Genomic DNA, 13,066 nt, shown 5'->3' on the forward strand with positions numbered 1-13,066 from the left:
GCAAGGGTAAAAATCACTGTCTCAATTTTCAGTCCCTGCATAATGAAAACCTCAAGTGTAGTAGCATAAAACTATTGTTCCTTCTTATTACAGCTCGGGGTTCCAGGTTTGCCGGGCTCTACTGGGCAGTGCTCACTGGGCTTCTCCCATGTGGTTGTGGGCAGCTGGTGGCACGCACTGGGTCATATCCAAGGCTGGCTGGGTTGCTGCCAGATGTCAGCCGAGACCTCATGGGGTGGTGGCCGCCTCAAGTGGCCTGGACCTCCTCACATCATGGCATTCCACAGTGAGAGTCCCGAGTGCAAATCTTACCTGTCAGGGCCTCAGAAGTCACCCTGGGTCACTACTGCTGCATTCCATTGAACGAGGGGAGGCAGCTGGACTCCACTTCTCTCCTGGGCCAGTTGAAATCTGACTTCCAGCCTTCTGAGATTTGGGGTGTGATCTCTGGCCATTGAGAAACCTCACTGATGTTTGCCCTCTGAACTTTCCTGCTTCCTGGAGGCCCTGCAGCCACGTTGGGGCCATGAGGGGTGGAGCCTGACAAAGAAGAGCTGGTGGTCCTCGGGAGCCTGTGCTACCCTGAAGCCACGTTTGTCATGGTTTCCATCACTAACAAATACATCTTGATACAGGCCACACAGGACAGTCCATCTGTCCTCTGATTCACTTGGGAAGCCCCCAGCAGGGGGCGCTTGGGTGGTTTCACATTTTCAGCTGCCACACTGGTACCAACATCCTTTCTGTTCTGGGATACTTTTCCATCAGGTGGGTTCCAGAGTGGAACTGTGAGGCCAGAGGGAGTGTGTGGTGCTCCGGTCGGTGGTGGGGAGGTCACGTGTGCGGACACTGGGTGGGTAAGCTCAGACCCAGCCCTCAACCAGACAATGCAGCATTCACGCTGTGGGGGTCCCTGGTAGACTCAGGCCCTCTCCAGCTTTTCTGGGAGTGGCAAGCAGTGGCCCTCAACTATATGCCTCCAAGGGGCCTGTGGGCTCAACTTTATGGGGCCAGGCAGGGGTGGAAGGTTCACCCCGATCCTGCAGGGTGTGATCTTGATGCGTGTGGATGCTGTCAGAAACCGCTAGGCTCCTTACGGGGCTTCAGCAACACTGGGCAAGATTCTGAGTTCCTGTCATAAGTGCTAACTCCACCAGGCCCTCTCCATGCCCTTATCAGAATGAGGTGATGGGAGGCTTGCCATGAGGGTTTGGGGGTGCCTTCAACAGGAGGTGTGTGTTTTGTCCCAGGTACCTAACCTTGGGCTACTGGAGCAGAGGACAGGAGGATTGGGGTGAAGTGGTGCAAAGGGGATGGCCCCATCCTGCTCCAACTCCCAATAGCTGAGAGTTACAGGGATAGGTGTCCAGATGGCCACAAGGTGCTACAGGGGCAGGAAGGAAGGGACATGGTGCCCAGCTGGAAAGGGTGCAGGCTGGACATCAAAGCCATTGCTCAGGAGAGCTGTGGGGCATGAGGCCTCTGTGGTGCAGCATGCTGGGCCCTGACCCCATCTATACCATGGCCAGGAGTCTCAGCTGGACTGGGAGACATGCCTGCCAAGGAGCAGGAAGAGAGCTACGTTCTCTCACAGGCATTTCAGAGCAGAGGGACTTCACTCAGCACCAGAGGAGAAGGGGGAGGGGGAGCCAGCCCCAAATCTCCCCTAAAACCAATTCTAGCTTGTACTAGGAAGAGAGAGGAGTGAACACCTTTTCTTGCTGTTTCTCAAAATGCCAAGCTTACCCCCACCGATGGGCCTTAGCACCTGCTGTGCCCCCTCCCTTGCAGGCCACATGACTCACTCCCACACTTGCCTTCTTAGCTCAAGAAACATTAACCACTGTTGTTATATCATTCAGGATAAGCGAGACTGTGCTGCTGAAACAAACAACTCCTGTTTCAGTCAGCTCAGGCAGCTGTAACAAATAGCACAGGCTGGGCAATGTAAACAATAGAGATTTATATCACAGTTCTGGAGGCTGGAAGTCCTAGATCAAAGTGCTGGCTGATTTGTTTTCTGGTGAGGGCTTTCTTACTGGCTTGCAGATGGCCACCTTCTTGCTATGTCCTCACATGGTCTTGGAGCATGTACAGAGAGAGGGAGAGGGAAAGAGTGCTCTCTGGTGTCTCTTCTTAGGAGGACACTAATCCTATGGGATCAGAACCCCACCCTTAGGACCTCATTTTACTCTAACTACCTCCTTAAATGCCCATCTCCGAATATAGCCAACACTGGAAGTTAGGGCTTCCAGTCCATAGCAACCCCCTAAGTCTCAGGGGCTCAGACAACATCATTTATTCCTTGTTCACATTGTGTGTCCAGTTCAATCAGCAGGGGCTCTGCTCAGTGGAGTCGTAGCGCCTCACCGGTGGAGCAGCCCCTTTCCAACTTGCACCTCCACAGTCTCCAGGAAGGGGAAGGGATGCTGGAGCCTCTTCGACCAGCAATGCAATCCTCTGGCCTGGAGGGGACACACCTCACTTCTGTGCAAGACACATCAACAAGACTGACCTCAGGGGCCAGGAGAGTGACTCTCCTGAGTGTGCAGAAGGAGAGGGAACAGGCAGGTGAGAACAACACCAGGACTACCATATCATCCCGCATCAGCTCTTTCACATACAGTGCTGGCGAGTCCCATGGTTTTCAATTGCTATGTCAGCTAATTTATCAGAGAAATACCAATCAGACCTAAATATTGGAACAGTGCCATTCTTGCCCCCAGAAGTAGCTGTGCAGAATCAGCCTAAGATGTCACAAGGGAGACTTCATTACCCAGCAGTTGGGGCACAGCATTTGGGAAAAAATTGTACCTCATGTGTCATTTCCTCAACAATGTGGTTACCTATGTGTCCCATTTATCCACTGCTGGATAGTGAGTCATCCCAACACTCAGTGGCTTTAAACTGTGGCCACCATGTTGTCATCTCTCCTGGTTCTGTGGGTTCTTGCGGGCATGCCTCCCCCACAGCTGCAGTTAGCAGAGTCCAGGGCTGGAATCTTCTAGAGGCGACCACTCACACAGCTAATAGTTGAAACTAGTTGTTTGGGACCTCAGCTGGGGCTCTAGATGGAAACACCACATGTAGCCTGAGTATTCTTCAAGCGTGGTGGCTGGGATTCAAGGGTAGACATCCCAGAAACAGGAAGTAGGGGCTGTTGGTTTCCTATGGCCTGGGCCCAGACCATTGCCATGCAGTCCAAGATTTAGGTATGCTCACACTTCTTGAAGTCAGTGTGCCAGAGAAGAACTCTCCATTCTACCTCTCTCCCTCGCCTTCCCCTGGCCCAAAACCCCAGCCCCACTTTCTCTCAGATCCCATAACCAATCCTGCAGCAGTTCTTTTGGTTCAGCCTCCAAATTCAACAGGAACACACCCCATCTCCAACCTCCACAACCACCACTCTGGTTCTAGCCTCCTCCTCTCACCTGAACCATTCCAGTAGTCTCCTCCTGGTTGCCCCTTGGTCTCCCTTCCTCCATTCAAGCCCCATCCTCCTGGCCCCAGAGTCAGTTCCCATACAGCTACCAGAGGGTTACTTTTATTTTTTTTAATTGTGGTAAAAAATACATAACATAAAATTTACTATCTTAGCCTTTTTTTTTTTTTTTTTTTTTTGAGGTACGCGGGCCTCTTACTGCTGTGGCCTCTCCCGTTGCGGAGCACAGGCTCCGGACGCGCAGGCTCAGCGGCCATGGCTCACGGGCCCAGCCGCTCCACGGCATGTGGGATCCTCCCAGACTGGGGCACGAACCCGTGTCCCCTGCGTCGGCAGGCGGACTCTCAACCACTGCGCCACCAGGGAAGCCCCTATCTTAGCCATTTTTAAGTGTAAAGTTCAGTGGCATCAAGCACATTCACGTTGTTGTGCTACTATCACCACCATCCATACCCAGAACTTTTTCATCTTCCCAAACAGAAACTCTGTTCCCATTAAACACGAACTCCTCCACCCCTCCCTCAACCCCTGGCACCCGCCGTTTGACTACTCTAGGTACCCCGTATAAATGGAATCACATATTATTTGTCCTTTTGTGACTAGCTTATTTTGAGGTAGGAGGTAGACAGCCCCTGGGCTGAGCAGCTGGGGTTTGTCAAGTGGAGTAAACTGGAGCTTTGTTTTCCTTGACACTCCAAGGACAAAGTTAATGGCAGGAGCTGGGCTCTGCTGAGTAAAGAGATAAGATAACCACATGTATCACTCCTGAGGGCAAGGAAACCTCCACAACTGCACATGCACAGGAAGGCTCCTTGGGGGTTAAAAAGGGAGGGGGCGTTATCCAATAATAGGTGTTGTCAAACCTTCCTTTAGCCTTTGCGCTGGAATCCATCTTGGCAAAAAGATGTGCATGCATGTCAGGAAGGTCCCCAAGGTCAGATGTGGTAAAAGAAGCGAGATAATTGGCCAGAGGAGAACAAAGACCCAGAAGAACTGCCCCCATATAAATGATTTAACCACCTCTTTACTTTGCTCCTCCTCATTAGGGGGGATGCCCACCCCCTTTTTCTCCAGGTGTGTATTTCTGCTTTGCTTCTGTCTAAATAAACTGCTTCTGTGTCAGCAGACACATCACTGCTGTCTCTCTGAGAACAATTTCATTCAGTCTTTTGTGCTCTGAGTGAAACCAAGAAGTACCCTGTAGGGCTCCTGGGCACAGAAGCCTTTTTGTCCCCCATTTCTTGTAGGCAAGACCCCAGCCTCCATTACCTTTCCTGAGTTCCAAAGGGCAGATTCAAACAGTTGCTAATCAAAGAAGGAGCAGCCAACAAACCACCTGAGGCAAGATTAGACCAGAGAAACCCAACAAGATTTAGGAGTTCTAGGGCTTCCCTGGTGGTGCAGTGGTTGAGAGTCCGCCTGCCGATGCAGGGGACACGGGTTCGTGCCCCGGTCCGGGAAGATCCCACATGCAGCGGAGCGGCTGGGCCCGTGAGCCATGGCCGCTGAGCCCGCGCGTCCAGAGCCTGTGCTCCACTACGGGAGAGGCCACAACAGTGAGAGGCCCACGTACGGCAAAAAAAAAAAAAAAAAAGATTAAGGAGATGTACCACCTGAGATGAGATTAAGGGAGTGCAAGCCCTGCACACACCCTAATCTTGTCCAGCAACCCCACCCTTGAACTATTACTATAAAACCCTTCATCAAATCCTCCCGGGTTGGGACACATAGTTTTTTGAGGCAGGAGCCCCTTTGTCCCTCTTTGCCTGGCAAAGCAATAAAGCTATTCTTTTCTACTTCACCCAAAACTCTGTCTCCGAGATTCGATTCAGCACTGGTGCAGAGAGGCCAAGCTTTCGGCATCATGAGCACCCAGTTTCCAATGTGGTAGGGTGTTTCCCCACACATCCAACAAGCAATTCTCCAGACACTGAAACAAGAGGGAAGGGGGCAGGGCACAACCTTTGAAAGAATGACATAGCTCAAGGACATGACAAACCGAATAGAACCAAATGGGTCCAAGATGGTGGTTAAGTCGACTTCCACTAGACCTTGAGCCTCAGTATATGCTCACTGTAACACATCAGCAGGCTAAATGACACACCCACAGGGGCCATGACAGTTCCAAGATCGACCATAAGGATCAAAAAGTGGGCAGTGGCCCAATTCCTGGAAATCCCCACCCCTTCCCCAAAATAGCTGGAATACTCCTCCCACTCATTAGCCTATGAAATTACCCACCCCTATAAAAACTGAGAGCCCCATACCCTGGTGCCTTTCTCACCTTCTGAGATGGCCCACACTCTGTGGAGTATGTTTCTCTCTAAATAAATCTACTTCTTACCTAACACTTTGTCTCTCACTGAATTCTTTCTGCCATGAGATATCAAGAACCTGAGCTTCATTAAGTCCTGAAACCAGGTGTGTGATATTGGTTGGAAGACCGAGGGTTTTGGCCGGGTTGGAGCCCCAGCCACGTGGGTTCAAGTCCCAATCTGAGGTGCACGGTTTCAACACCAGCTGGGTTTTCTACAATTCAACTCAATTCTGACATTATCTACCCAGAGATAGCATCAGATTCCACAGGTTAAGGGCTGTCCCACAAGACTGCCCCCCCCCTTAAGATGCCAATCACAAATCCTGGCTGTCACCTGTGCTTCTGACCAATTGGCTATAGTTCAGAGGTTCCAATGACCTCCTCCTTGGGTTCACTTAATTTGCTAGAGTAACAGAACTCAGAGAAACATTTTACTTACTAGTTTACCAGTTATTATAAAAGGACATAACTCAGGAACAGCCAGTTGGAAAAGATGCATAGGGCAAGGTATGAGGAAAGTGGTGTGGAGCTTCTGTCCCCTCTCTGGATGCACTACTCTTCCCACACCTCCATAAGTTCACCAACATGGAAGCTCTCTAGACCCCATCCTTTTGGGGTTTTTAGGAGGCTTCATTACGTAGGCAAGATTGATTAAATCATTGGCCATTGGTTATTGATTCTACCTCTAGCCCCTCTGCCAGTCCAGGTAAGGGGGTGGGACTGAAAGTTCCAACCCTCTAATCACAATATTAGTTCCCCTGGCCATCAACCTTCATCCTCAGGTGACCTAGGGACTTTCCAAAAGTTGCCTCATTAACATAACAAAAGACACATTTTTCTCTCTTATTGAAACCAAGCAGGACCCTGTGGGGCTCCTGGGCATAAAAGTCCTTCTATGCCCCCCACTTCTTGCTTACAGGAAATAGGTTTCATTCAGCCTCCATGACCTTCCCTGAGTTCCAAAGGGCAGGTTCAAACAGTTGCTAATCAGGGAAAGGAGGGGATGTGGAGACAAGGGAGGAGCAGTCAAGAAACAGTGGTCCTGGTTCCCCTCTAGGGATATACATAACAATATCTTTGAGCTGCTTTACAGGTACTGAAACCCCCATCACGTGGGAGAAGTTAACTGTATGCTGCCCACAAGCAGGTAGACCCCAGGCCGGTTAGAACCAGAAGGTTGATGATGCTGACTCCCAACTGCCTCACCACCAACCAATTGGAAGAATGTCCACAAGATGATCACGCTCTCCTCTTTGAACCATTACTATAAAACTCACTATCCCCTCCAGGTTGGGACACAGTTTTGAGGGCATTAGCCTGCTGTGGCCCCGTTTTCGTGGCAAAACAATAAAGCTATTCTTTTCCTTTTTTTTAAACATCTTTATTGGAGTATAATTGCTTTACAATGGTGTGTTAGTTGCTGCTGTATAACAAAGTGAATCAGCTACACGTATACATGTATCCCCATATCCCCTCCCTCTTGTGTCTCCCTCCCATTCTCCCTATCCCACCCCTCTAGGTGGTCACAAAGCACTGAGCTAATCTCCCTTTGCTATGCGGCTGCTTCCTACTAGCTATTTTATATTTGGTAGTGTATATATGTCCATGCCACTCTCTCACTTCGTCCCAGCTTACCCTTCCCCCTCCCCGTGTCTTCAAGTCCATTCTCTACGTCTGCGTCTTTATTCCTGTCCTGCCCCTAGGTTCTTCAGAAGCATTTTTTTTTTTTAGATTCCATATGTATGTGTTAGCATACGGTATTTGTTTTTCTCTTTCTGACTTACTTCACTCTGTATGACAGACTCTAGGTGCATCTACCTCACTACAAACTACTCAATTTCATTTCTTTTTATGGCTGAGCAATATTCCATTGTATATATGTGGCACATCTTCTTTATCCATTCATCTGTCGATGGACACTTAGGTTGCTTCCATGTCCTGGCTATTGTAAATAGTGCTGCAATGAACATTGTGGTACATGTATTTTTTGAATTATGGTTTTCTCAGGGTATATGCCCCGTAGTGGGATTGCTGGGTCGTATGGTAGTTCTATTTTTAGTTTTTTAAGGAACCTCCATACTGTTCTCCATAGTGGCTGTATCAATTTACATTCCCACCAACAAGCTATTCTTTTCTAATTCACCCAAAACTCTGTTTCTGCGATTCAGTTCGGTACCAGGGTACAGAGACCGAATTTTGGCTACCTTACCACTTAGGAAATATTAAGCATTTTAGAAACTGTGCTAGAAACTGGAATGAAGACCAAGTATATATTTCTCATTATAAATTGTACTATCACACTTAGGATAATGTATTTAAGGTTCATCCATGTTGTAGCATGTGTCAGAAGCTCCTTCCTTTCTAAGGCTGGATAGTATTCCATTTTATGTATATGCCACATTTGGTTATCTATCTATCCCTCGATGGACACTTGGGTTGCTTCCACCTTTTGGCTACAGTGAATAATGCTGCTTTGAACAGGGGTGTGCAAACATCTCTTTGAGACCCTGCTTTCAATACTTTTGTGTGTACAGGGGGTTATTTTTAGAACATATAAATCACAGCAGATCTCCATTCCCCGACCCCGCCTCCCCAGCTCATAACCCTCATGTTGTCAGCTCCCAGCTGCCTGGCCTCTATTACCCTGTGTGACCTGCCTGTCACCACCTGACCTCACCCTTCTGCTCGAAACAATAATCATCATTTATTATCTCTCACAGTTTCAGGTGAGGCTTGGCAGGGTGGCTGTGTCTCTGGATCTCTCTTGAGGCTGCTGTCAGATGTTGGACAGGCTTTCTGCTGAAGGCTTGACTGGAGCCAGGGACTCCCTCATGGCAAGTTGATGCTGGCTGTTGGCTGGGGGTCCAGCTCCTCCCTATACTCCTCAGCACTGCTTGGGCATCCTCATGACATGGTAGCTTGCTCCCCCAGAGACAGTGATCCAGGAGAGAAAGGCAGGAACCACAGTCCCCTTTACGACCCAGCCAAAGAAGTCACACACCATCACCTCTGCCACATTTCACCAGTCACAAAGACTGGCCTGATTTGCTGCGGAGGAGACTGCACAGGGGTGTGACCCAGTATGTTGCAGCAGCTCTTTTGCCCCTTTTCCATTTGTTCACCCCTGTTTTCCTCAGACCTTAATCAGAAAGATGAGCTCACTAGGCAACATGTAACACAGCTCCTGAGTTTTGCTTTACTGGATGTACACAATGCCTAGTCTAATGGGTTCATTCCTGGATTAAAAGGAGTAAGGATGAAGAATTATGTAGTTAAAGAATGACTGACTCTCTACCTCTATCTTACCCTTGGTACATTTGCAAGGCAGACCACATGGGCAAAGGAACATCCAGTTCTAGGGGGACCATGTGAGCAAGACAGCATCCAAAGGATCAGAAGCCAGCAGGTCTGCACGCAATGGAAAAATGACGATGAATCTGACCTCTTACATTAATGATCCACTGAGATCGTTTCCCCTTTTTCCCTTTAAAAGTTGTCATGGCTGAGCAGAATCTTTGGAATTGGGCTCCAGACAAGAGTTCACCTTCTCTCCAGATTGCTGGCTTCTCAGAATAAAGCACCTTTTCTTTCTATCGATACTTGGTCCTCAGTTATTGACTTTTGAGCAGTGAGCAGCCAAACCTGAGTTCTGTAACAATGTGAGGGGCCACCTTGGAGGCTGGTAGCCTCCCCAGGCAGCCTCTAGCCTCCTGCTCTTCACAACACTCAGCACCTGCACTCAGATGTGTTTTGCTGCTATTGATGGAAGCTCCATGGGATCAGGGCTCCTCTGCTCTCCCAGTGACAATCTACCTCTTCGTTGGGCTCATGGTGGGTGTTTAGGAGATATTTACTAAATAAATTAATGATTGAATGAATGAATTGTGGCCCTTGGCCATATGAGAATGTGGGAGGAGAATGCCCTTGCACCTCCGCAGTGTTCAGGCCCTTTATCACCCACCCCAACCCTTCGCATGGTCAGCTCTACCCAGGCAGGCTGCTTCTCAGCCCACAGGCACCCTGCATTCCTCCTGCCTCTGGCCTCTGCTTGCCGCTTTATTCAGCTCATCTAGTTAGGCTCTAAGTGCATTTACAGAGCACCTGCTGTAAGTCTGGCACTGTGACCAAAGTAGATGTGGCCCTGCCTTTGGGAGCTGACATTCTAGTAGGGAGATGGGCAGCAGGAAGTGCCTGGGGGGACAGGATGGGGAGCCTGTGGTGGTGCCCTGTGGTGAGGTGTTCCCACGGCTTGGCCCACAGAAGGTCTGATCAGGATCTTGGATTTGTGCCAGTTGTACCCATGGAACACGATGTTCTTATTATGAATGAAACTGAGCAGCTCCTTAGGCATTTCCTCTTTCTCTGAGTATATGAATGTTGACTGCTTTCTTTCTGATTTCTAGGAGCTCTTTATTAATTAGGGAGATGAGCTGCTAACATGTCCCAGTTTCTTGTTTGCTTTTTGACTTTGCCTACATGTTGGAGGGGAGGGCAGTCCTGAGGAGATCAGGCAAGTGGCAAGTGCAGACACCACGTGGGAAGAGCTCTCCCTGCCTGATTTAAACTTGTATTTACTTTCTGATCACAGAAAGCATGCCAAGATTACAAAATTCTACGGAAGCAAAAGTCAGAAGTGAAAGCAGTGGGGGTGGGGGTGAGGGTCAGGGCCAGTGCATCCTGGATGTTAAGGGACAGGTGGGGAGCAACGTCAGTTCGCACCAGTAAGTCCACACAGGGAGATGTTTCGCTCTGCATGTGAGACCCACAGTATTCAGCAGATTGGGGAGGGTCCCCAGGAGGCCCGCCCTCCCACCTCAGATGGCCCAACTTCCTGAGTGTTCACTTTCGATCCGAATCGTGCAGTGGCAGTGGGGCAGTGGGCAAGGAGGGAGACATTGCACACAGTCCCCGCCCCATCTGGGGAGGGGAGTGCCCAGGGCCCACCCATTGACTCTTTGAGCGTCTGCTGCCACTCACAGGGTGGGGATCCCCTGCCCTAGCTTGCCTGGCATGCACATCCCGAGGGGCACAGGGCCTGTCTGCCAGGGAGTGGGGTCCCTCTAGCAAATCCTGCACTTCGGAGGCCCTGTCATTGCTGAACAGGGGCAAGGTCCAGAAATCTGCTGCTCTGAGCCTCAGTTTCCCTATCTGTCCCTTGGTGGGAGTGGCATGGAATGTTGGCCACCCAGGAAGGAGTCTGGCCTAGGAGCCCCCCTTCCTCACTGTGTCCTCTGTCCATCTAGACCCCACACTTATGCCACTGACATTACTCCTAGAGAGTGAAAGGAACTAAGAGAAGTAAATGCTAGGAGCTGTTGACTTTTAAAGAACACACAGCCTGAAAGTTGCCAGTTATGTTTTATTCAGGGACCCTAGTGAGGACTATAGCCCTGGAGACAGCCTCTTAGGTAGCTCTGTTCTGTGAATGAAAAATGTTGCCTGCTGTATCAGTAAACATAAAAGGATGTTGCAGTGGGCTTCCCTGGTGGCGCAGTGGTTGAGAGTCCTCCTGCTGATGCAGCGGACACGGGTTCGTGCCCCGGTCCGGGAAGATCCCACAAGCCGCGAAGCGGCTGGGCCCGTGAGCCATGGCCGCTGAGCCTGCGCGTCCAGAGCCTGTGCTCTGCAACGGGAGACGCCACAACAGTGAGAGGCCCGCGTACCACACACACACAAAAAAGGATGTTGCAGTCATCAGCCGCTACCACTGCCCCCTATGGAGAGCGCTGAGGGAACTCAGGATGCAGACAAACGGACTGCCCCTTACTCCCCAAACCCTCAGCCACTGCAGCCAATCCCAGCAGTGCACCGTCAGGGGACTCAGGATGGGAAAGAAAAGGATACTGGCCATAGATAGGTAAGGTGCACATCAAAGGGATGATTTCGATGAGCCCAGACTCTTGCATCTTCCCATACAAAGAAAAGCACTAAATTCATCAACTTGAGATACCTGGTTTTCTTTAACAAACAGTAATCTTTTTTTTTTTAACATAAATTTTATTTATTTATTTATTTTTGGGCTGCTGCGCACGGGTTTTCTCTAGTTGCTGTGAGTGGGGTCTATTCATTGCGGTCCACAGGCTTCTCATTGCACTGGCTTCTCGTTGCCGAGCACAGGCTCTAGGTGCAGGGGTTTCAGTAGCTGTGGCGTGCGGGCTTCAGTAGTTGTGGTGTGCGGGCTCAGTAGTACGGACTCTAGAGAGCAGGCTCAGTAGTTGTGGTGCACAGGCTTAGTTGCTCCGCTACATGTGGGATCTTCCCGGACCAGGGCTCGAACCTGTGTCCCTGAATTGGCAGGCGGATTCTTAACCACAGCTCCACCAGGGAAGTCTTATACAGTAATCTTTTGATGTCCCAACTACCTGGTCCTTGTTGCAAAACTCCTATATATCCTGGCGCCTCCCTTACCTATTTGGAGCAGTCCCTCAGAGCTATCTGAGAGGCTACCTCCCAGGCTTGAAATCCTCAGAAAGTCTACCAAATAAAACATAATTCTCAACTTTTAGGTTGTGCACTTTTTCCAGTTGACAGGAGCCAGGATACACAAGAGTTTTTGCTGAAGAAAAAAAACACAAAGAAACCCCAAAAAACCCATGTAGTTGAATATCAAAAGATTACTAATCACAAAAACAGACATGTCAAGCTAATGATCTTAGTGCTTTTCTGTTTGGGAAGATACAAGAATCTGAGCTTATTGAAATTATTCCTTAGATATGCATCTCATCTATCTGGGTCCTGTATCCTGTTTTTCTCCGTCCTGAATTCCCCCCAAGGGGGGTGCTGCAGTGCCTAATGGCTTAATAGTGGGTAACATTTATGTTTACTGGGATGTCACAGGCAACACTTTTGGTCTGCAGAGTCATGACCCAGCATGAGGGATGCAGAGTAATGGGGGAGGGGGTGTGAGGCCAGTTCCACTGGTGGGCAGGAGGCCCCCTCCAGGAGGGCGCCCGTGGGACCTCGAGCAGGCCTGGACTTCCCCTAGTGCACCCCCAGGTCATGCTATACAGCCCTCCTGCCCCAGGTTGGCACTGCCCGTGTTGTCCCACGGACTGGGGTAGGACCCGGCTGGGCTTTTCCGGTAAGGCGGGCCAGACTCACTTTCAGTGTTCGGAGCGGGGATGGTTCCCGTGATGACCACCACGAGTCGGTCCAAGAGTTTTGGGGTTTCCATCCGACAGCTGCACCCATCCTCCAGTTCCTTCATGGGGTGGGGGGTCGGCGCACGGGCACGGTGGACAGTGCCCGGAAGCGCTCATCCAGGTCCGGACCCTGGCCGCCCCGTGAGGCCAAGACTGAACGGATCC

Source organism: Aethalodelphis obliquidens, unplaced genomic scaffold (genome assembly GCF_003676395.1).
Source record: "Aethalodelphis obliquidens isolate GAN/ISIS:26980383/991018 unplaced genomic scaffold, ASM367639v1 scaffold122, whole genome shotgun sequence".
Lineage (NCBI taxonomy): Eukaryota > Metazoa > Chordata > Mammalia > Artiodactyla > Delphinidae > Aethalodelphis > Aethalodelphis obliquidens.